This window comes from Oncorhynchus kisutch, linkage group LG17 (assembly GCF_002021735.2).
Source record: "Oncorhynchus kisutch isolate 150728-3 linkage group LG17, Okis_V2, whole genome shotgun sequence".
Taxonomy (NCBI): Eukaryota; Metazoa; Chordata; class Actinopteri; order Salmoniformes; family Salmonidae; genus Oncorhynchus; species Oncorhynchus kisutch.
Genome location: NC_034190.2, coordinates 67,137,022 through 67,161,349, shown reverse-complemented (window position 1 = coordinate 67,161,349; position 24,328 = coordinate 67,137,022). Strand labels below are relative to the sequence as shown.

The window sequence follows — 24,328 nt, the reverse complement described above, 5'->3', positions numbered from 1 at the left end:
GTCTTACCAGCCTTACCAGCCTGCAGTTCTGGCCTTACCAGCCTGCAGTTCTGGTCTTACCAGCCTGCAGTTCTGGCCTTACCAGCCTGCAGTTCTGGCCTTACCAGCCTGCAGTTCTGGCCTTACCAGCCTGCAGTTCTGGCCTTACCAGCCTGCAGTTCTGGCCTTACCAGCCTTACCAGCCTGCAGTTCTGGCCTTACCAGCCTGCAGTTCTGGCCTTACCAGCCTGCAGTTCTGGCCTTACCAGCCTGCAGTTCTGGCCTTACCAGCCTGCAGTTCTGGCCTTACCAGCCTGCAGTTCTGGCCTTACCAGCCTGCAGTTCTGGCCTTACCAGCCTTACCAGCCTGCAGTTCTGGCCTTACCAGCCTGCAGTTCTGGCCTTACCAGCCTGCAGTTCTGTCCTTACCAGCCCGCAGTTCTGGCCTTACCAGCCTTACCAGCCTGCAGTTCTGGTCTTACCAGCCTGCAGTTCTGGCCTTACCAGCCTGCAGTTCTGGCCTTACCAGCCTGCAGTTCTGGCCTTACCAGCCTGCAGTTCTGGCCTTACCAGCCTGCAGTTCTGGCCTTACCAGCCTGCAGTTCTGGCCTTACCAGCCTGCAGTTCTGGCCTTACCAGCCTGCAGTTCTGGTCTTACCAGCCTGCAGTTCTGGCCTTACCAGCCTGCAGTTCTGGCCTTACCAGCCTGCAGTTCTGGTCTTACCAGCCTTACCAGCCTGCAGTTCTGGCCTTACCAGCCTGCAGTTCTGGCCTTACCAGCCTGCAGTTCTGGCCTTTACCAGCCTGCAGTTCTGGTCTTTACCAGCCTGCAGTTCTGGCCTTACCAGCCTGCAGTTCTGGTCTTACCAGCCTGCAGTTCTGGACTACTAATTGGGAGACAACCTTATGAATTAGCAGTGAATTGTGGAGACGCTAAAGTTGTCGATTCAGTCAGACGGATAGATAGATATATAGATAGATAGATAGAAGCAGATGGACCCACAGACACACAGCAGGCAGCTGTAGAGACAGATTGCTATTGAGAAAGGCCGCCGTAGGCAGACCTGGCTCTCAAGAAAAAAACAGGCACACTGTGCCTGTGTGCACACTGCCCACAAAATGAGGTGGAAACTGAGCTGCACCTCTTAACCTCCTGCCAAATGTATAACCATATTAGAAACACATATTTTTCTTAGATTACACAGACCCACAAAGAATTCAAAAACAAATCCAATTTTGAAAAACTCACATATCCATTGGGTGATTTTTTTATTTTACTAGGCAGGTCAGTTAAGAACAAATTCTTATTTTCAATGACAGCCTAGGAACAATGGGTTAACTGCCTTTTTCAGGGGAAGAACAACAGATTTCTTTATTTACCTTGTCAGCTTGGGGATTTGATCTTGCAACCTTTTGGTTACTAGTCCAACACTCTAACCACTAGGCTACCTGCCACCCCAAATACCACAGTGTGCCATCACAGCAGCAAGATTTGTGACCTGTTAGTGAACTAGTGAAGAACAAACACCATTGTAAATAAAACAACATATTTATGTTGATTTATTGTCCCTTTTGCACATCATTTAAACACTACAGAGCCATAACATGACACTTGAAATGTGTCTATTCCTTTGAAACTTGTGACTGTAATGTTTGCTGTTCATTTTTGATTGTTTATTTCACTTTTGTTTATTATCTATTTCACTCACTTGTTTCCCATGACAATAAAGCCCTTTGAATCGAATTGACAGAGAGAAAGAGAGAGAGAGAGAGAAAGAGAGTGAGCGAGAGAGCCCAGGGAGAGCGAGAGAGCCCAGGGAGAGAGAGCCCAGGGAGAGAGAGAGAGCCCAGGGAGAGAGAGCCCAGGGAGAGAGAGCCCAGGGAGAGAGAGAGAGCCCAGGGAGAGAGAGCCCAGGGAGAGAGAGCCCAGGGAGAGAGAGCCCAGGGAGAGAGAGAGAGCCCAGGGAGAGAGAGCCCAGGGAGAGAGAGCCCAGGGAGAGACAGAGCCCAGGGAGAGAGAGAGAGCCCAGGGAGAGACAGAGCCCAGGGATAGAGAGAGCCCAGGGAGAGACAGAGCCCAGGGAGAGAGAGAGAGCCCAGGGAGAGACAGAGCCCAGGGAGAGAGAGAGAGAGCCCAGGGAGAGAGAGAGAGAGCCCAGGGAGAGAGAGCCCAGGGAGAGAGAGAGAGCCCAGGGAGAGAGAGAGATCCCAGGGAGAGAGAGCCCAGGGAGAGAGATAACACATGTTTCCCATGCCAATAAAGCCCCTTGAATTGAATTGAATTGATAGAGAGAGAGCCCATGGAGAGACAGAGATAGAGAGAGACAGAGCACAGGGAGAGACAGAGATAGAGAGAGAGAGCCCAGGGAGAGACAGAGATAGAGAGAGAGCCCAGGGAGAGACAGATAGAGAGAGAGAGCCCAGGGGGAGAGAGAGATAGAGAGAGAGAGCCCAGGGAGAGACAGAGATACCAACCAAGGAGGGCCTACAGCAGCACCTAGATCTTCTGCACAGATTCTGTCAGACCTGGGCCCTGACAGTAAATCTCAGTAAGACCAAAATAATGGTGTTCCAAAAAAGGTCCAGTCACCAGGACCACAAATACAAATTCCATCTAGACACTGTTGCCCTAGAGCACACAAAAAACTATACATACCTTGGCCTAAACATCAGCGCCACAGGTAACTTCCACAAAGCTGTGAACGATCTGAGAGACAAGGCAAGAAGGGCATTCTATGCCATCAAAAGGAACATAAATTTCAACATACCAATTAGGATTTGGCCAAAAATACTTGAATCAGTCATAGAGCCCATTGCCCTTTAATGGTTGTGAGGTCTGGGGTCCGCTCACCAACCAAGACTTCACAAAATGGGACAAACACCAAATTGAGACTGCACGCAGAATTCTGAAAAAAGTGTACAACGTGTACAACGTAGAACACCAAATAATGCATGCAGAGCAGAATTAGGCCGATACCCACTAATGATCCAAATCCAGAAAAGAGCCGTTAAATTCTATAACCACATAAAAGGAAGTGATTCCCAAACCTTCCATAACAAAGCCATCACCTACAGAGAGATGAACCTGGAGAAGAGTCCCCTAAGCAAGCTGGTCCTGGGGCTCTGTTCACAAACACAAAAACACCCTACAGAGCCCCAGGACAGCAGCACAATTAGACCCAACCAAATCATGAGAAAACAAAAAGATAATTACTTGACACATTGGAAAGAATTAACAAAAAAACAGAGCAAACTAGAATGCTATTTGGCCCTACACAGAGAGTACACAGCGGCAGAATACCTGAACCCTGTGACTGACCCAAAATTAAGGAAAGCTTTGACTATGTACAGACTCAGTGAGCATAGCCTTGCTATTGAGAAAGGCCGCCGTAGGCAGACATGGCTCTCGAGAGAAGACAGGCTATGTGCTCACTGCCCACAAAATGCGGTGGAAACTGAGCTGCACTTCCTAACCTCCTGCCCAATGTATGACCATATTAGAGATACATATTTCCCTCAGATTACACTGTTCCACAAAGATTTCGAAAACAAATCCAATTTTGATAAACTCCCATATCTAGTGGGTGAAATTCCACAGTGTGTCATCACAGCAGCACGATTTGTGACCTGTTGCCAAGAGAAAAGGGCAACCAGTGAAGAACAAACACCATTGTAAATACAACCCATATTTAGGCTTATTTATTTTCCCTTGTGTACTTTAACCATTTGTACATTGTTAAAACACTGTATATATATAATATGACATTTGTAATGTCTTTATTGTTTTGAAACTTCTGTATGTGTGAAGTTTACTGTTAATTGTTTATTGTTTATTTCACTTTATATATTATCTACCTCACTTGCTTTGGCAATGTTAACACATGTTTCCCATGCTAATAAAGCCCTTGAATTGAATTGCATTGAATTGAGATGGAGGCCAGGAAGAGACAGAGCCCAGGCAGAGACAGAGAGATGGAGCCCAGAGAGAGACAGAGAGATGGAGCCCAGAGAGAGACAGAGAGATGGAGCCCAGGGAGAGACAGAGAGATGGAGCCCAGGAGAGACACAGAGATAGAGCCCAGGGAGAGACAGAGAGATGGAGCCCAGGGAGAGACAGAGAGATGGAGCCCAGGGAGAGACACAGAGATAGAGCCCAGGGAGACACACAGAGATAGAGCCCAGGGAGAGACACAGAGATAGAGCCCAGGGAGACACACAGAGATAGAGCCCAGGGAGAGACACAGAGATAGAGCCCAGGGAGAGACACAGAGATAGAGCCCAGGGAGAGACAGAGAGATGGAGCCCAGAGAGAGACAGAGAGATGGAGCCCAGGGAGAGACAGAGAGATAGAGCTAAAAAAAATTTGATAGAGAAGAAAAACAGCTCCTGACTTGTTATAACTTTTTCATTGTTATAAGCGAGATTGACACGATTAAATGAGCAAAATATGTATAGGTAATCAAATTGTACAACTGAAGATCCACACAGGAGGAAAGGATTGACAGAGAGTGAGTTAAAAGGCCAATCTCCATCGTGGTAGCTAGCCAAATTAAAATCTGTCAGCTAGCTTACGTCTAGCTCCAACTGTTTACTGGTGGTAACCATAGCAACATGGCCACGAGGCAGCGCCAGCAGCAGAGACTGAGAGACTTTCCCCCTCTTTTTTGAATACCCAGCAGAAATCAAATCAGAGAAGGGAAGAATCCATTTTAAACACAGAATTGTGAGGGAGAACCCAGAAACGTTGTTTGCCGACTGCTCACAAAACAAGACTGTTTACAAACCTGTTATTTTACACAGACCACACTACTGCCTGGCATACAGCTGTAACTAGGCATTTCAGCTACACCACAAAGACAGGCATCTGCAAGGGAAGGCAAATCCACAGCGATAAGGACCAGGAAAACAGATTCCTGACGATAAACATGTATCAGAACGGCACTGTCATGGTCCAGGGCAGTGAGGCTGCACTCAGCTCTAGAGGAAAGCAAAAAGGACAAGGACAGCACCCTGACCTCTCACCTCCCCTCACCTCAGGAACCCCAACAGCAGGAATATCCTCCCCCCTGCCTGCCTACAACCACCAGAGACAAGACCACACTACCATCAGCCTGTTGAGAGACAGACTGGCTCTGTCAGAGCAGCCCCCCCAGCTACACTACAATCAGCCTGCTGATAGACAGACTGTCTCTGTTAGAGGTATGGGTTACTGAGCTGAAGGAGCAGCCCCCCAGCTACACCACCATCAGCCTGCTGAGAGACAGGCTGGCTCTGTTAGAGGTATGGGTTACTGAGCTGAAGGAGCAGCACCCCAGCTACACCACCATCAGCCTGCTGAGAGACAGGCTGGCTATGTTAGAGGTATGGGTTACTGAGCTAAAGGAGCACCCCCCCCCCCCCCCCCAGCTACACCACCATCAGCCTGCTGAGAGACAGATTGTCTCTGTTAGAGCAGCCCCCCAGCTACACTACCATCAGCCTGCTGAGAGACAGACTGGCTCTGTTAGAGGTATGGGTTACTGAGCTAAAGGAGCACCCCCCCCCCCCAGCTACACCACCATCAGCCTGCTGAGAGACAGATTGTCTCTGTTAGAGCAGCCCCCCAGCTACACTACCATCAGCCTGCTGAGAGACAGACTGGCTCTGTTGGAGATATGGGTTACTGAGCTGAAGGAGTAGCCCCCCAGCTATACCACCTCCAGCCTGCTGAGAGAGAGACTGTCTCTGTTAGAGCAGCCCCCCAGCTACACTACCATCAGCCTGCTGAGAGACAGACTGGCTCTGTTAGAGATATGGGTTACTGAGCTGAAGGAGCAGCCCCCCAGCTATACCACCTCCAGCCTGCTGAGAGAGAGACTGGCTCTGTTAGAGCAGCCCCCCAGCTACACTACCATCAGCCTGCTGAGAGAGAGACTGTCTCTGTCAGAGCAGCCCCCCCAGCTACACCACCTCCAGCCTGCTGAGAGACAGACTGGCTCTGTTAGAAGTATGGGTTACTGAGCTGAAGGAGCAGCCCCCCAGCTACACCACCACCAGCCAAGACACAGAGCTTCTACAGGACCAGATCAACCAGTGCAGGACCCAGCTGAAGAACTCTATCTAGGAGCTGAGAGAGAACCTTACCACAGTGCTTGAGGAGGTAAAGGCCACCATGAGGAGAAACCTTACCACAGTGCTTGAGGAGGTGAAGGCCACCATGAAGAGAGAGCCTTACTACAGCGCTTGAGGAGGTGAAGGCCACCATGAGGAGAGAGCCTTACTACAGTGCTTGAGGAGGTGAAGGCCACCATGAGGAGAGAGCCTTACTACAGCGCGTGAGGAGGTGAAGGCCACCATGAGGAGAGACCCTTACCACAGCGCTTGAGGAGGTGAAGGCCACCATGAGGAGAGAGCCTTACCACTGCGCTTGAGGAGGTGAAGGCCACCATGTGGAGAGAGCCTTACCACAGCGCTTGAGGAGGTGAAGGCCACCATGAGGAGAAACCTTACCACAGTGCTTGAGGAGGTAAAGGCCAACATGAGGAGACACCTTACCACAGTGCTTGAGGAGGTAAAGGCCACCATGAGGAGAGAGCCTTACCACAGCGCTTGAGGAGGTAAAGGCCACCATGAGGAGAGAGCCTTACCACAGCGCTTGAGGAGGTGAAGGCCACCATGAGGAGAGAGCCTTACTACAGCGCTTGAGGAGGTGTAGGCCACCATGAGGAGAGAGCCTTACTACAGCGCTTGAGGAGGTGAAGGCCACCATGAGGAGAGAGCCTTACTACAGTGCTTGAGGAGGTGAAGGCCACCATGAGGAGAGAGCTGGTGCAGGTAAAGGAGGAGATGGAAAAGGAGTTATCTGTCATCAAGAGGGTGTTAGAGAACAGACTGTAGAGACTCCTAGAGAGAAGCTGCAGCACAGAGAGCAGACTGTAGAGACTCCCAGAGAGAAGCTGCAGCCCCTCACTACCTCTAACACCCCCACTGACCCACCAGAAAGTGAACGCTGACATCACCAGAGGGTGTGGCCTACTCCCAAACGTACACGTTGCTCACCACCCAACAATCACCCCAGAGCATCTGCACGACCACTCCCACCTGAGGAAGCAGACAGTAGGGATGTTTCCAAGTCTCTAAAGGATGTGGCACTTGGTAGACAAACACCGCATGCCGCACTGGACAGAGGACCACCCAGAGACCCCTACCAGATCACTGCACCACCAAGGAGCCCCAGGCCCCCTCAATGCCACACCAAACCCATCGCACCCCACAGGCCCCATCCACCACCAGAGCATCACCACTTCCACTTCCACCACTTCAGTTAGCATGTGGAACATTCAGGGCCTAAACTCATCAACCTATCAGTTAGCATGTGGAACATTCAGGGCCTAAACTCATCAACCTATCAGTTAGCATGTGGAACATTCAGAGCCTAAACTCATCAACCTATCAGTTAGCATGTGGAACATTCAGAGCCTAAACTCAACAACCTATCAGTTAGCATGTGGAACATTCAGAGCCTAAACTCAACAACCTATCAGTTAGCATGTGGAACATTCAGAGCCTAAACTCATCAACCTATCAGTTAGCATGTGGAACATTCAGGGCCTAAACTCATCAACCCATCAGTTAGCATGTGGAACATTCAGGGCCTAAACTCATCAACCTATCAATTAACATGTGGAACATTCGGGGCCTAAACTCATCAACCTATCAGTTAGCATCTGGAACATTCAGAGCCTAAACTCATCAACCTATCAGTCAGCATGTGGAACATTCAGAGCCTAAACTCAACAACCTATCAGTTAGCATGTGGAACATTCAGAGCCTAAACTCAACAACCTATCAGTTAGCATGTGGAACATTCAGAGCCTAAACTCAACAACCTATCAGTTAGCATGTGGAACATTCAGAGCCTAAACTAATCAACCTATCAGTCAGCATGTGGAACATTCAGAGCCTAAACTCATCAACCTATCAGTCAGCATGTGGAACATTCAGAGCCTAAACTCATCAACCTATCATTTAGCATGTGGAACATTCAGGGCCTAAACTCATCAACCTATCAGTCAGAATGTGGAACATTCAGGGCCTAAACTCATCAACCTATCAGTCAGCATGTGGAACATTCAGGGCCTAAACTCATCAACCTATCAGTTAGCATGTGGAACATTCAGGGCCTAAACTCATCAACCTATCAGTTAGCATGTGGAACATTCAGAGCCTAAACTCATCAACCTATCAGTTAGCATGTGGAACATTCAGGGCCTAAACTCATCAACCTATCAGTTAGCATGTGGAACATTCAGGGCCTAAACTCATCAACCTATCAGTTAGCATGTGGAACATTCAGAGCCTAAACTCATCAACCTATCAGTTAGCATGTGGAACATTCAGGGCCTAAACTCATCAACCTATCAGTTAGCATGTGTAACATTCAGGGCCTAAACTCATCAACCTATCAGTTAGCATGTGGAACATTCAGGGCCTAAACTCATCAACCTATCAGTCAGCATCTGGAACATTCAGAGCCTAAACTCATCAACCTATCAGTTAGCATGTGGAATATTCAGGGCCTGAACTCATCAACCCATCAGTCAGCATGTGGAACATTCAGAGCCTAAACTCATCAACCTATCAGTAAGCATGTGGAACATTCAGGGCCTAAACTCATCAACCTATCAGTTAGCATGTGGAACATTCAGGGCCTAAACTCATCAACCTATCAGTTAGCATGTGGAACATTCAGGGCCTAAACTCATTAACCTATCAGTTAGCATGTAGAACAATCGGGGCCTAAACTCATCAACCTATCAGTTAGCATCTGGAACATTCAGAGCCTAAACTCATCAACCTATCAGTCAGCATGTGGAACATTCAGGGCCTAAACTCATCAACCCATCAGTCAGCATGTGGAACATTCAGAGCCTGAACTCAACAACCTATCAGTTAGCATGTGGAACATTCAGGGCCTGAAGTCATCAACCTATCAGTCAGCATGTGGAACATTCAGAGCCTAAACTCATCAACCTATCAGTTAGCATGTGGAACATTCAGGACCTAAACTCATCAACCTATCAGTCAGCATGTGGAACATTCAGAGCCTAAACTCAACAACCTTTGGACTGAAGAGTTTAGCACTGGAGGTCAACAAACATCTTAAAGATGTTGACGTCATCATTCTGCAGGAGACATGGTGTAAGGCTGACATTGTCACTCACTGTCCCACAGGCTACAGAGAGGTAATTGTGCCATCACAGAAACACAGCTCTGTCAATTGAGGCAGAGACTCTGGAGGACTGATAATTTGGTACAAATCCGATCTACAAAATCTAATTGATGCCCTCAAAATTGGCAAATATCACATTTGGTTAAAACTGAAAAAATTACTTGTACTGACAGAAAAATATGTGTTCCTTCGCGCAACTTACATCCCCCCCTCAGAATTCCCATATTACTCAGAGGAGACCTTCCCCACCCTTGAGGAAGAGACGTGCCATTTCCAGGCCCAGGGAAATGTGCTCATCTGTGGGGACACAAATACGCACACAGGACCACTACCTGATCTAACGAGCACATGAGGGGACAGCTTTATTACAGGCCATACTGTTTCTGTCTTCATCTCCCCATAGAAACAACAGTGACAGCACCATCAACAACAACGGAAGGGATCTGTTGCAGCTCTGTAGAAGCCTGGGTCTATACTTTGTCAATGGTAGGTTACGGGGGGACTCTTTGGAGAGATTCACCTACTGCTCACCTCTTGGCCACAGCACAGTAGACTATATGATCACAGACATTGACCCTTTATCTCTCAACTCATTTACTGTCAAGCCACTAACACCTCTGTCTGATCACAGGCAAATTGCCTTGTTCCTCAAAAGAACAGACATGGAAACAACCACACATTCACAGCCCAGTAAGCTGTAGAATATCAGAAATTCATACAGATGGGCCCAAAACAGCACAGAAGAATACAAGAAAGCAACCTGTAACCAAAATATCCAGACACTCTTAGATAACTTTCTGGATATCACATTCACTCACAGTGAAGAAGGCATCAATCTGGCAGTAAAAACATCAACTATGTATTCAGGCAAACGGCAAAAGAAGCACAACTGAAATTGATAAAAAACAAAACAAAAAAGACCACAGATGACAACTGGTTTGATGCAGATTGTAAAATTATAAGGAAAAAACTTAGAACACTATCCAACCAAAAGCACAGAGACCCAAATAATGGTGAATTACGCCTTCATTACTGTGAGGCTTTAAAACTCTATAAACGTACACTCAAAACCAAAAAAGCACAGTACAACAGCAAGCAGCTGACACTAATTGAGGAGTCCATAAACACAAATTAATTCTGGAAAAATTTGAAAAAACTAAAAAAATCTAAACAAGAGGAATTAGTGATACAAAATGGTGACATATGGTGACAACTCATTTTAAAACACTCTACAACACCGTTCAAATTAACACAAATGCAGAACAATGCCAAATTCATGAGAAGTTGAATGGATTAGAAAAAGCTATAAAGGACAATCAAAATCCATTGGACTCCCCAATTACTGACCATGAGCTTCAGGCTCTCAAATTTAAAAAAGCATGCGGACCTGATGGCATCCTAAATGAGATGTGTCAAACTCACGTGTCAAAATTTCAATTAGCTACATTAAAACTGTTTAATTTTATCCTGAGTGTAGGTTATTTCCCTGACATCTGGAATCAAGGACTCATAACCCCGATCTTTAAGAACGGAGACAAATTTGACCCTAACAATTACAGAGGCATTTGTGTGAACAGTAACCTGGGGAAGGTTTTCTGTAGTATCATAAATGTAAGAGTTCTAAACTTCCTTAATAAGCACAATGTCTTGAGTAAAAGCCAAATTGGATTTATACCAAAACATCGCACAACTGATCATACTTACACCCTACACACCCTGATAAATAAACATGTCCACCAAAATAATACTAAAATATGCGCTTGCTTTATCGACTTCCAAAAAGCATTTGATTCTATTTGGCATACAGGACTGTTCTACACAGTTATTGAAAGTGGTGTAGGGGGTAAAACATATGACATAATTAAATCAATATATACTGGCAGTACATGCAGCATTAAAATTGGCAAGAAAATAACAGAATTCTTTAACCAGGGGCGGGGCCTTCGCCAGGGTTGCAATCTGAGCCCTGCACTCTTCAATATTTACATCAATGAATTGGCCACTATTCTAGAAAAATCCTCAGCCCCTGGTGTTAGTCTCCACAATTCAGAAGTTAAATGCCTACTCTTCGCAGATGACCTATGCCTGCTGTCACCCACAGCACATGGCCTACAGCGGGGCTTGGACCTGCTAGAGCAGTACTGCCAGACCTGGGTCCTGGCAGTAAATCCCAAAAAGACTAAAATAATGATTTTCCAGAGAAGATCCAGATCTCAGGGAATTAGACCAAAGTTCTCAATTGGTACAAAAAATATATAGAGTACTGCACACACTACAATTACTTAGGTTTAAAATTAGCTCAACTGGACTCCTTAATGTGGCAGTGAATGAACTGAGAGAGAAAGCACGCAGGGCATTCTACGCCATTAAAAAGCTAATTCAAATTGAAATACCTATTCAAATTTGGCTAAAACTAATTGAATATGTCATTGAACCAATTGCACTTTATGGCAGCGAGGTGTGGGGTCCACCTGCAAAACAAGATTTCATCAAATGGGACAAACACCCCAGAGAAAAACTACAAACAATGCATGCAGGGCAGATTTAGGCCAATATATTTAGGCCAATAATGAAAACTCAAAAAAAGAGCAATTAAGTTTTGGAAACATCTAAAATACAGTGACCCCCTCTCATATCACTACCAAGCCCTGCAATGCCAAGAGATGAGCAAAGAAAAGAGTCCCCTCATCCAGCTGGTCCTGGGACTGAGTTCACCAACCTGTTCTACTAACGCACTGAAGCCTCAGGACCAGAACATCCAATCAATCATGATAAACCAAATTACAACACAGTCAAAACAAAACTATATTGCTTATTGGGAAACACAAGCACAAACACAAAGCAAAATGCAGTGCTATCTGGCCCTAAATCGACAGTACACCATGGCTAACTATTTGACCATGGTTACTGATCAAAACATTTACAAAGTACAAGCTCAGTGAGCACAGCCTTGCTTTTGAGAAGGGTAGACACGGGAAAACCCGTCCCTGTAGAGGAAAGGCTGTGCAACCACTGCACCACAACAGAACCTGGCTCCCTATAGAGGAAAGGCTGCATTTCCTGACAAAATGTCAAAAATATATAACACTTAGAGAGTGTCATTTCCCCAAATTTGAAACCCTTATTAAAGGTTTCAAAGACCTCTCTAATGACAGTAAGCTACCCGTCCTGTTGGGGGAGGACGCAGAGAGCTGTGGGTTGGCAGCGCACTTCATTGCTGCCTGCCATAAGTTGAGGGACAGTGTCTGACAGACCAGTCAACCTACACAGCAAATTTAATTGAATTGAATTGAATAGAGCCCAAAGAGAGACATAGATAGAGCCCAGGAAGAGACAGAGAGAGAGCCCAGGGAGAGACAGAGAGAGAGCCCAGGAAGAGACACAGAGAGAGCCCAGGGAGAGACAGAGAGATAGAGCCCAGGAAGAGACACAGAGAGAGCCCAGGGAGAGACAGAGAGATAGAGCCCAGGAAGAGACACAGAGAGAGCCCAGGGAGAGACAGAGAGATAGAGCCCAGGAAGAGACACAGAAAGCCCAGGGAGAGACAAAGATATATAGCCCAGGGAAAGACAGAGAGATAGAGCCAAGAGAGAGACAGAGAGAGAGAGAGAGAGAGAGACCAGGGAGAGAAAGAGAAAACCCAGGGAGAGTCTTTTTTTTTTTACCTGTGTAAGTGTAATGTTTACAGTTAATTTCTGATTGCTTATTTCACTTTTGTTCATAATCTATTTCACTTGCTTTGGCAATGTAAACATGTTTCCCATGTCAATAAAGCCATTTGAATTGAATTGAGAGAGACAGAGAGAGAGAGAGAGAGAGAGAGAGAGAGAGAGACCAGGGAGAAAGAGAGAGAGATAGTGAGTAGAGAGAGTCAAGAGAGTGAGAGAGAGAGTGAGAAAGAGAGATATAGAGCCCAGGGAGAGAGAGAGAGAGAGAGAGAGAGAGAGAGAGAGAGAGAGATAGAGAGAGAGAGAGAGAGAGAGAGAGAGAGAGAGAGAGAGAGAGAGAGAGAGAGACAGAGACAGAGACAGAGAGAGAGAGAGACCAGGGAGAAAGAGCGTGAGAGAGAGGGAGAGAGCGAGAGAGAGAGAGAGATGGTGTTCCAAAAAAGGTCCAGTCACCAGGACCACAAATACAAATTCCATCTAGACACTGTTGCCCTAGAGCACACAAAAAACTATACATACCTTGGCCTAAACATCAGCACCACAGGTAACTTCCACAAAGCTGTGAACGATCTGAGAGACAAGGCAAGAAGGGCATTCTATGCCATCAAAAGAAACTAAAAATACTTGAATCAGTCATAGAGCCCATTGCCCTTTATGGCTGTGAGGTCTGGGGTCCGCTCACCAATCAAGACTTCACAAAATGGGACAAACACCAAATTGAGACTCTGCACGCAGAATTCTGCAAAAATATCCTCCATGTACAACGTAGAACACCAAATAATGCATGCAGAGCAGAATTAGGCCGATACCCACTAATTATCAAAATCCAGAAAAGAGCTGTTAAATTCTACAAGCACCTAAAAGGAAGCGATTCACAAACCTTCCATAACAAAGCCATCACCTACAGAGAGATGAACCCGGAGAAGAGTCCCCTAAGCAAGCTGGTCCTGGGGCTCTGTTCACAAACACAAACACACACTACAGAGCCCCAGGACAGCAGCACAATTAGACCCAACCAAATCATGAGAAAACAAAAAGATAACTACTTAACACATTGGAAAGAATTAACAAAAAAACAGAGCAAACTAGAATGCTATTTGGTCCTACACAGAGAGTACACAGCGGCAGAATACCTGACCACTGTGACTGACCCAAAATTAAGGAAGCCTTGACTATGTACACACTCAGTGAAGCATAGCCTTGCTATTGAGAAAGGCCGCCGTAGGCAGACATGGCTCTCAAGAGAAGACAGGCTATGTGCTCACTGCCCACAAAATGAGGTGGAAAACTGAGCTGCACTTCCTAACCTCCTGCCCAATGTATGACCATATTAGAGAGACATATTTCCCTCAGATTACACAGATCCACAAAGAATTCGAAAACAAATCCAATTTTGAAAAACTCCCATATCTACTGGGTGAAATTCCACAGTGTGCCATCACAGCAGCAAGATTTGTGACCTGTTGCCACGAGAAAAGGGCAACCAGTGAAGAACAAACACCATTGTAAATACAACCCATATTTATGCTTATTTATTTTCCCTTGTGTACCCTTAACCATTTGTACATTGTTACAACACTGTATATATATACATATATATGACATTTGTGATGTCTTTATGTTTTGAAACTTCTGTATGTGTAATGTTTACTGTTAATTTTGATTGTTTATTTCACTTTTGTATATTATCTACCTCACTTGCTTTTGCAATGTTAACACATGTTTCCCATGCCAATAAAGCCCCTTGAATTGAATTGAATTGAATTGAGAGAGAGAGAGAGAGAGGGGAGAGAAAGAGAGGAGAGAGAACGAGAAAGGAGAGAGAGAGAGGAGAGAGAGATAGGAGAGAGAGCAGAGAGAGGAGAGAGGAGAGAAAGAGAAAGGAGAGAGGAGAGAGAAAGAGAAAGGAGAGAGGAGAGAGGAGTGAGAAAGAGAAAGGAGAGAGGGGAGAGGAGAGAGAAAGAGAAAGGGGAGAGGAGAGAGGAGAGAGAGGAGAGAGGAGAGAGGGGAGAGAGGAGAGAGAGAGAGACAATGGACAGGTCTCTGGAGATTCTAATATATAGCATCATTTCCATTTCTCAACTGCAACTACACTCCTCTTTTTCCAACCCTCCGTTCTCACATCCAGTCAGTCGATGGTAAAGGCACTTCTGTCCTTCAGCGCTAAATCGACATTCCAGATGATCTAATGTGGTCCTTTTCAGCATTACTTCCCCAAATCTGGACATTTATTTGTGACTGAATGTGTTTCCTGTCCTCAAGGTTACTAATAGTAACGGATGGGAAGTACTGTAATGCTGGTGTTAATGCGTTTCTGCGTTTGTCAGTTCTGTTTCCTCTATCTGGGTGGAGTGGTTAGCGGTTTCAACGCCACGGAGTGATTTATACGGCACCCACACCATTAATCCTGCAGCCATGCAAGGCTCTGCTGAGTAATTGATCTGCCTGCTACTGTAACTAAATCCGTCAAAACAACGACACCTTCTTCCTCCACCCGACCCCTGCCCAGACTCCCCAGCCTCTCTACAGGACTGTAACTGGGAGAAAACAACGACACCTTCTTCCTCCACCCGACCCCTGCCCAGACTCCCCAGCCTCTCTTACAGGACTGTAACTGGGAGAAAACAACGTCACTTCAGACTTTCTCAGAAGTTTGGCCCCTAAAAAGAAAGGAGTGTGAGTGATGTTTGATTTGTGTGTGTGACACCAGCGGTCGCCACCAGAGGGAGTATCCCCCCACACTGTGACTGAGACTACAAAGACACTACTCAGCTGCCTACATAAACCTCTATGCTCGGGTCGGGCAGAGCAGACAGGGAGCTAGCACGTCCAGTGACAAACCTTGGCAGCCCCACATTCTCCCAGACAACTGAGCCTGACTAGGAGACTATTTGGGGTACGTCCCAAGTGCCATCCTATTTCCTATAGCGCACTCATTTAGTCCAGAGTCCATTAAGTGCACTATAGGCAATAGGGTGCCGTTTGAGATGCAGATTAGGAGTGACCCCTTTTGTGTCTAGAGACAGTAAACCACTAAAACCCATGCTGCTGTGTTGGAGTTGGAGGTTAAGAATGACCCCTAATTTATGTTCTCCCAGCCTGGCTTGTTGACCTGTCTCTGCATACTGCATTTAAAGTAATAAGTATCTGCTTGAACACCCCGGTGCCATAAATCAGAGGGAAAAGGACCTGTCATCTTTGTAAACAATGCATGGGCCCAGTTATCATTAAAAACAAAGGAGGACTGGGAGAGAGAGTCCACGCATACTGATGAGGAGAGGACCGATCACACTCCTGGCTGGCTCTTTGAGCCTTCACACAAACATAACACTACACTTCTCTGCTGGCTTTCTGACTCATGAAAATTAAACAGGACGGTTGCATCACTATCCTCTAAGTGAACTGCAGTCAGTTACTGGAGTGTTTCCATGCAAGGCTGAGCCTCATATCTCCATAGCAGGTCCCTTTCGGGTACAAAACGAGTAGCAGACGTTCCAAGTGGCACCCCCCCTCCCTCCCTCCCCCCCCCCTCCCTCCCTCCCTCCCTCCCTCCCTCCCTCCCTCCCTCCCTCCCCCCCTCCCTCCCTCCCTCCCTCCCTCTATGAACGTTAGCTTGAAAGTGTGCGTACATTTACACACAGCCATGACCATGCATACGCACAGTGCCAAGGGGTGGAATAAGGGAACTGCTTGTCAAGTGTAGAATGGGGAAAATATATGTTGAAAATGTGTGAAATTGTGAGAGTAATAATTAAATCATTTTTAGATTTCATTGTATTTCCATTAAGAATGAATGCAACATATCTACACAGGCATATCATTTGACCACATCAGTGCATCTGTTAAGATAATTATCCACATCAAGCACAGTAATTTGTTCAATTAGAGGCACGTGTGAAAGTGAAACCATTGTTGAAATCACAGGAGGTTGGTGGCAACTTAATTGGGGAGGACAGGCTCCTGGTAATGGAAGGAACGGAATAGTGGAATGGTATCAAATGATCCCCATTCCATTCCCTCCCTTCCAGGCATTACTTTGAGCAGTCCTCCCCTCAGCAGCCTCCTGTGGTTGAAATACTATAAAAGACGGAGATAATGGAAATAGAATGAGAGATGTCTAATCTTGCTCTGCTGGAAGATTTGGCACAAGCTGCATTTTGCAGAGAGTGTGATTTTAGAGACAGGTGGGACCTTTTTTGCAGAAAGTACAGACGTAGTTTCCCAAAACCAATCGCATAGGATTTCTGCGAGGATTTAAGACCTACTTTAAAAAAGCAAACACATGTCATTCTGTTGCACATCCGGTTTCTGGCAACGGGCACTTTCAGCGGGAGCTTCAATAATCCATCCATCCTCAACAGCTCCCTCCTGTAGGCCAACATTACTGTTCTGCAGAATGAACGAGTCCTGTGTTCCACCTGGCCATCACATTCAGCATCGTCTCTTGCGCATCACATAACCTATCACTTGCACATACAGAGTGGAAGCCTTTTCTGTTTCACATAAATTCAATCGTTTTGGGATGGTGGTTTTAAGGCGATGTGGGGGCCATCTATTGGTCCGTTCCTATTTGGGAACCCATTGATGGCATCATGGCAAAGAAATCCATCTTGACTTCAACCTGTTGTGTGGTGGTGTATGGACATGGTATGTGTTACTGTTTGTTTCTCTGATGATTGTGTCCAAAACGTTGGCTCATTGAGGGCTTTGAGATGCCGATTGTCAAGCTCCCGCTGAGAAAAGTGCAGTTGCCAAAAAGCCAAGGGTGGAGAGCACTTGGATGTGCACTGGAATGACATGTGTTTGCTTTTTTAAAGTAGGTCTTAAATCCTTGCAAAAATCCTATACGATTGGTTTCGGGAAACGATATCTGATGAGCCAATCTGTACTTTCTGCAGAAAAGGTCCCACCTGTCTCTAAAAAACACGCACTCTGAGAAATGCAGCATGGGCCAAATCTTCAAACAGAGCAAGATCAGACATCTCTCATTCTATTTCCATTATCTCGTCTTTTATAGAATTTACACAATGGTTTCACTTTCATTCGTGCCTCTAATTTAACAAATGATTGGACTTTATATAGATTATTATCGTAACAAATGCACTGATGTGGTCAAATTACATTGCAGGTCAAAGATACGTTGCACGAATTCACAATGGAAATAGAAGGAAACGTAAAAATGATTGGCAGTTCCCTTATTCCACCACTTGGCACTGTGCATATGCATGGTCATGGCTGTGCGTAAATGTACGTACCCTCTCAAACAACGTTCATATTGATAAATCTCACACTTTGCGTGGGAATGATCCCACGGATGGTTTACGCACAGATTTGTGCCTGTGCATGATTGATAAATGGGGCCCCAGGAGAAGTGAGTGAGTTCCTCTAACTAACTATCCTTTAGAACAATTAGCTCCCATCATTAGCTCCTTGAAAGCTGAGTCTCCATCCCTAAGTGGTACTTGACGAGAACACATCTGGTTCTACCTGTAAAGAGGCCTCCAGCCCTGCTCTACTATAATGGGCTTTGGTGGCTGGTTGAGGTCTAAGAAGTGCTGCCACTGCATTTTAGCATAGGGAGAAGTTACAGGGGGCTACATAGCTGGAAAAGAAAGTGTCTGAGTTGACAAGGAAGAAAGTATGCAAACGAGACGTCTATACGTCTCTATATATACAGTCCTCCTCTCCTCCTGTATCAGCCTAATGCTATGTGTTATCTGTCAGGAGAGAGCAGGGGAAGCCACTCCAGCCTACATACAAACACGCGCCCACACAAACACACACAGACACACACACACAGGACAAAACCCATCTTAATTAGCGCTCCTCTCCATCTGATAAATAACGGTGGGACAGGGGCGCTGTCTGGTGGGTCTGTCTGTGTCTGCCTACAGATAAGACAAGCTGTGTGTCTGTCTCTGTCACAGGCGTAGGAAGGGAGGAGAGTTGATCTGTGTGTGTCACCTTCTGTCTGTGGCTGCCATCCTTCACACACACTGTGACAGAGGGGACCGCCACCGCCACGCTGCTTCCCTCCATGAGCAGTGTCAGGGCTGACACATTCCAGCGGCTCCCCCACCCCCCTGGTGTGGCCCTCTGGGCCCTTGAAGGCCCCTGTAACCCTGCCCTATCTCATTATGTGGACGACTTCTCTCGGAGCTCTGTGTTGTGCACAGAGCTGTCTCTCTCTCTGACTGTCAGTGGGGAGAATGCCACACTGTGGGGTCCTGGGACCATGCCACTCTCTAGTGTGTGTGTGGTCTGCATGTCTGTCAGTCAGTCAGTTTGTCTGTCTACTAGCGCCCTGTCCCTGTTGAATTCTCCTCACACAGTCTGAAGACACAGGTGGGAGTCTTATTAGACAGCGCAGGATGTCAAACCTAATGTCTGCCTCAAATGTCACAGTTTTTTAATGACCAGCCCCAACAACAACACAATGCTTCCTTCTATTTTTATTCATCTATTATATTTGTGCCATTCACCACGCACGGTAAAATATCACTGAATGTGGACATTTACAGAGGAAGTTTGACAATGGGGGAGTATGATGTTCAAATGACACTCTACTTCCTATATAGTGCATTACTTTGACCAAAGTCCATTGGACTCTGGTCAAAAGCAGTGCACTATGTAGGGAATAGGGTGCCATTTGGGACACACACTGAGAGTGTGAGGAAGGGTTGTTACCACCATCCAGGCAGGCTGTGGATGATTCACATTAATAAAACGCTGTGCAGAGGCCTGCATGCAGAATGACAAATAGAACAGAACAATCAGCATCTTTAAACAGCTTAAATGACAGTTAATACATTTACTGGCAAACACACAAACTGACAGGGGAAGTGAATACCATATCTCTGATTGCTATAACTTCCATGAGCAATGACAGCATGGTGTAGATTGGAGCGGAGATTGAATTTCATGTTCTTTCAGATGGAGTTTGAAATGTGAAATTTGTTTTGTGGTACTGTACAGACTCCCCTCTCCCTGTCTAACACCCCTCTCAGTAGGAGGCTGAAGCAGTATGTTAACTAATGTAGACCACTGCACCAGACAGTGCCTCAGCTCACTGTCCACTGTAGAGAAATCTCATGGCATTTGGGAATCCCTTGTTATTATTTTCCTTTGCTGTAAAAACCCACCTAGTGGGGAGAAATGTCCTCAATAATACCAATGTTTGCTACTGACGTGCTAGCCATCTCATTATGGTTGATAAGGAGATGTCACGGAGAGCACAGTGTGTACGGCGTGTGTGTGTGTGTCAACTGGGCGTGTGTGTGTTTTCATGCATGTGAAAGATAAGGTGAGTAGTAATGAGTGATAATGAGAGAGAGAATAAAGAGAGATCAGTACGTTAATAAGTGTGAGATGTGCTGAGGTAACTCTCTCTCTCTCTGTGTTTGTTGTGTAATAGTGTGTCGCCTTCCTGCCACAGCGCCGCAGCGCCACAGCGCCGCAGTGCTCCGCCACCTCAGGTGGGTGATTAGGACTAATTATAGACTAAATGTGATAATAAACCACATAGAGGAATTCAGCTCCATCATCACCAGCCTATTAAGGCAAACAGCTCTAACACACACAATCACAAAGCCTACACCTACAGTTGAAGTTGGAAGTTTACATACACTTAGGTGTATCTTTTTTCAAATACTCCACAAATGTCTTGTTAACAAACTATAGTTTTGGCAAGTCGTTTAAGACATCTACTTTGTACATGACACGAGTCATTTTTCAAACAATTGTTCACAGACAGATTATTTCACTTATAATTCACTGTATCACAATTCCAGTGGGTCAGAAGTTTACATACACTAAGTTGACTGTGCCTTTAAACAGCTTGGAAAATTCCAGAAAATGATGTCATGGCTTTAGAAGCTTCTGATAGGCTAATTGACATCATTTGAGTCAATTGGTGGTGTACCTGTGGATGTATTTCAAGGCAAACCTTCAAACTCAGTGGCTCTTTGCTTGACATCATGGGAAAATCGAAATAAATCAGCCAAGACCTCAGAAAAAAAATTGTAGCCCTCCCCAATTCTGGTTCATTCTCGGGAGCAATTTCCAAACTCCTGAAAGTACCATGTTAATCTGTACAAACAATGGTACGCAAGTATAAACACCATGGGACCACGCAGCCGTCATACTGCTCAGGAAGGAGACACGTTCTGTCTCCTAGAGATGAATGTACTTTGGTACGAAAAGTGCAAATCAATCCCAGAACAACAGCAAAGGACCTTGTGAAGATGCTGGAGGAAACAGATACAAAAGTATCTATATCCACAATAAAACTAGTCCTATTGTCACGACTTCTACCGAAGTCGACCCTTCTCCTTGTTCGGGCGACGTTCGGCGGTCGACGTCACCGGCTTTCTAGACACCACCGATCCATGTTTCATTTTCGTTTTGTTTGGTCTTTATCATACACACCTGGTTTCTATTCCATGAATTATGTTCCTTATTTAACCCTCTGGCTTCCCTCTCTGTTTGGTGCGTTATTGTTTGTCATGTGGGTTCGTGTTTTTTGTACTCTGGATTATTGTGTTTTTCCTTGTTGGAACATTACATATATTTTGAGTAAACTTCGGAGTATTACTCATATCTGTGTCCTGCGCCTGACTCTGCATTTTTCCATTCACCAACACCCTCACACCTATATCGACATAACCTGAAAGGCTGCTCAGCAAGGAAGAAGCCACTGCTCCAAAACCGCCATAAAAAAGCCAGACTACGGTTTGCAACTGCACATGGGCACAAAGATCGTACCTTTTGGAGAAATGTCCTATGGTCTGATGAAACACAAATAGAACTGTTTGGCCATAATGACCATCGTTATATTTGGAGGAAAAAGGGGGAGGCACCATCCCAACCAGCATCATGTTGTGGGGGTGCTTTGTTGCAGGAGGGACTGGTGCACTTCACAAACTAGATGGCATCATGAGGTAGGAAAATTATGTGAATATATTGAAGCAAGATCTCAAGACATCTGTCAGGAAGTTAAAACTTGGTCGCAAATGGGTCTTCCAAATGGACAATGACCCCAAGCATACTTCTAAAGTTGTGGCAAAATGGCTTAAGGACAACAAAGTCAAGGTATTGGAGTGGCCATCACAAAGCCCTGACCTCAATCCTATAGAACATTTGTGGGCAGAACTGATAAAGTGTGTGCGAGCAAGGAGGCCATCAAACCTGAGTCAGTTGCACCAGCTCTGTCAGGAGGACTGGGCCAAAAGTCACCCAACTTATTGTGGGAAGCTTGTGGAAGGCTACCAGAAACGTTTGACCCAAGTTAAACAGTTTAAAGGCAATGCTACCAAATACTAATTGAATGTATGTAAACTTCTGACCCATTGGGAATGTGATGAAAGAAATAAAAGCTTAAATAAATTGTTCTCTCTACTGTTATTCAGACATTTCACATTCTTAAAATAATGTGGTGATCCTAACTGACCTACGAAAGGGAATTTTTACTAGGATTAAATGTCAAGAATTGTGAAAAACTGAGTTTAAATGTATTTGGCTGTGGTGTATGTAAACTTTCGACTTCAACTGTACATGCATACACACACGTACGTCATGATTCACCCAATACCAAAAATACAGGAACACACACACATGCCCTCTAAGCACACCTGTGAGTAAAAAGCGATTTGCTCCCTGACACACAGTAACGGCCAATAAAACAAGTGCTGACTCGCTCCCAAAGCCAGCCGAGGGGAGCGGAGGGACAAATGAACACAAACTCTCTGTAAAAGCCCGCTCCTCTGAGGATTCTCCGATGTTAGAGCCAAACGCTCCATCCTGGCTGAGTGGGAAAACAGTATCGCATCACACACACGCTCAGTCCACTCAGAGAGGAGAGAATAGTTCATCTCATTTCTACATTCTGGCAGGGGAGGAGAGGGTGCTGGAGACATGGTATGTAGGAAAAGAAAGGATGAGGACTGTGTGACCAGCATGGGGTGGAAGCAGGGGATAATTAGTGTTAATAAAGTCTAATGGAATTCAGCATCACCACGTGAGGAGTGAGATGATCTGATTACTGCCCAGACGGAGACAGAGAAGAACGGACGGGGGAAATTGGGAAGTGATCCGTTAATCCTTCCAGACCCTTTGTCTCCCAGTGTGTGTGGGTTTGAGCGGGAAGTACAAGTATTATTGGACAGTATAAGTTAGTTTCAGTCTATGATGAGACTGTCTCTAAAGTGGATGGGTGCTCTCTCTCTCTCTCTCTCTCCCTCAACTCTCTCTCTCTCTCTCTCTCTCTCAACTCTCTCTCTCTCAACTCTCTCTCTCTCTCTCTCTCTCTCTCTCTCAACTCTCTCTCTCTCTCTCTCTCTCTCTCTCTCTCTCAATTCAATTCAATTCAATTCAATTCAAGGGCTTTATTGGCATGGGAAACATGTGTTAACATTGCCAAAGCAAGTGAGGTAGATAATATATAAAGTGAATATATAAAGTGAAATAAACAATAAAAATTAACAGTAAACATCACACATACAGAAGTTTCAAAACAATAAAGACATTACAAATGTCATATTATATATATACAGTGTATATATATACAGTATACAGTCTCTCTCTCATATACATCATACAAGTACAAATTATGTACAACTTCATATATTATGTAGCTGGGTAGTTGCCATATGGCCAAAACCATTTCCATTTAAATTCAAGTTTTTTTTAAACTATAGTTACAATAAACTATGTCTAATCAACTCAAAATTGTATATGGCCAGCTTTAATTTTGAGCTTATATCCAATTGAATGAACCCTTTAAATACATTAGTGCCTTGAAGTTGTCCTCTGGTGTGACATTACAATGAATGGTAATACAGTAGAAAGGTTTAACGATCCCCAATTATTTGTTACTCATTAAATCAGTAATCATATTCTGGAATTTCAAATGAAAAACATAATTTCCTTCTGTAATGACGATAACCAAGTGCCTGCTATTGCATTTTGGGTAAGATTCACAGTAATTTCACTAAATTTCACTAGATAAAAAGTAATTATTTACACTACACAACAGGCAGTCCCATTTGAATGTTAAACGTAACATGCTTCTCAACATCAGATCTAAACATCAGTAATGGCACCTCATTAAAGGATTTGAACTGTACTCATTCCAATAACAGGGCCCCAAAAGAAACCTATATTGATATTTTTCGTCACTAACTTCCCAAATCTGCAGTGGATAATTTGAGTGCCTGCTGCCTTCCTTGGATGTGGTAGCCGTTTCTCAGGCTCCCTCTCCGGAATCGAAACCTGATTCCTCGTTATTCATGGTCACCATGATAGGCACGGAAACTACCATCAAAAGTTGATAGGCAGACATTCAAATGAGATACCAGTGCCGAGAAGGGTCACCAAAAGGGTATGGAGCACCCGAAAGCACGCTGTATGGGTTTTGGGTCTGATAAATGTACGTGTCCCTGAAGGTCAGCACTTGTTGGCATATCTTAGCAAT

General features: G+C 45.3%; 1 protein-coding gene across 4 annotated transcripts in view; it reads right to left on the bottom strand.

The window, feature by feature from the left end:
- The window catches only part of LOC109907027 (calmodulin-binding transcription activator 1), a 642,956-nt gene that overhangs the window by 175,545 nt on the left and 443,083 nt on the right, over positions 1-24,328 (bottom strand). The window lies entirely within an intron of this gene.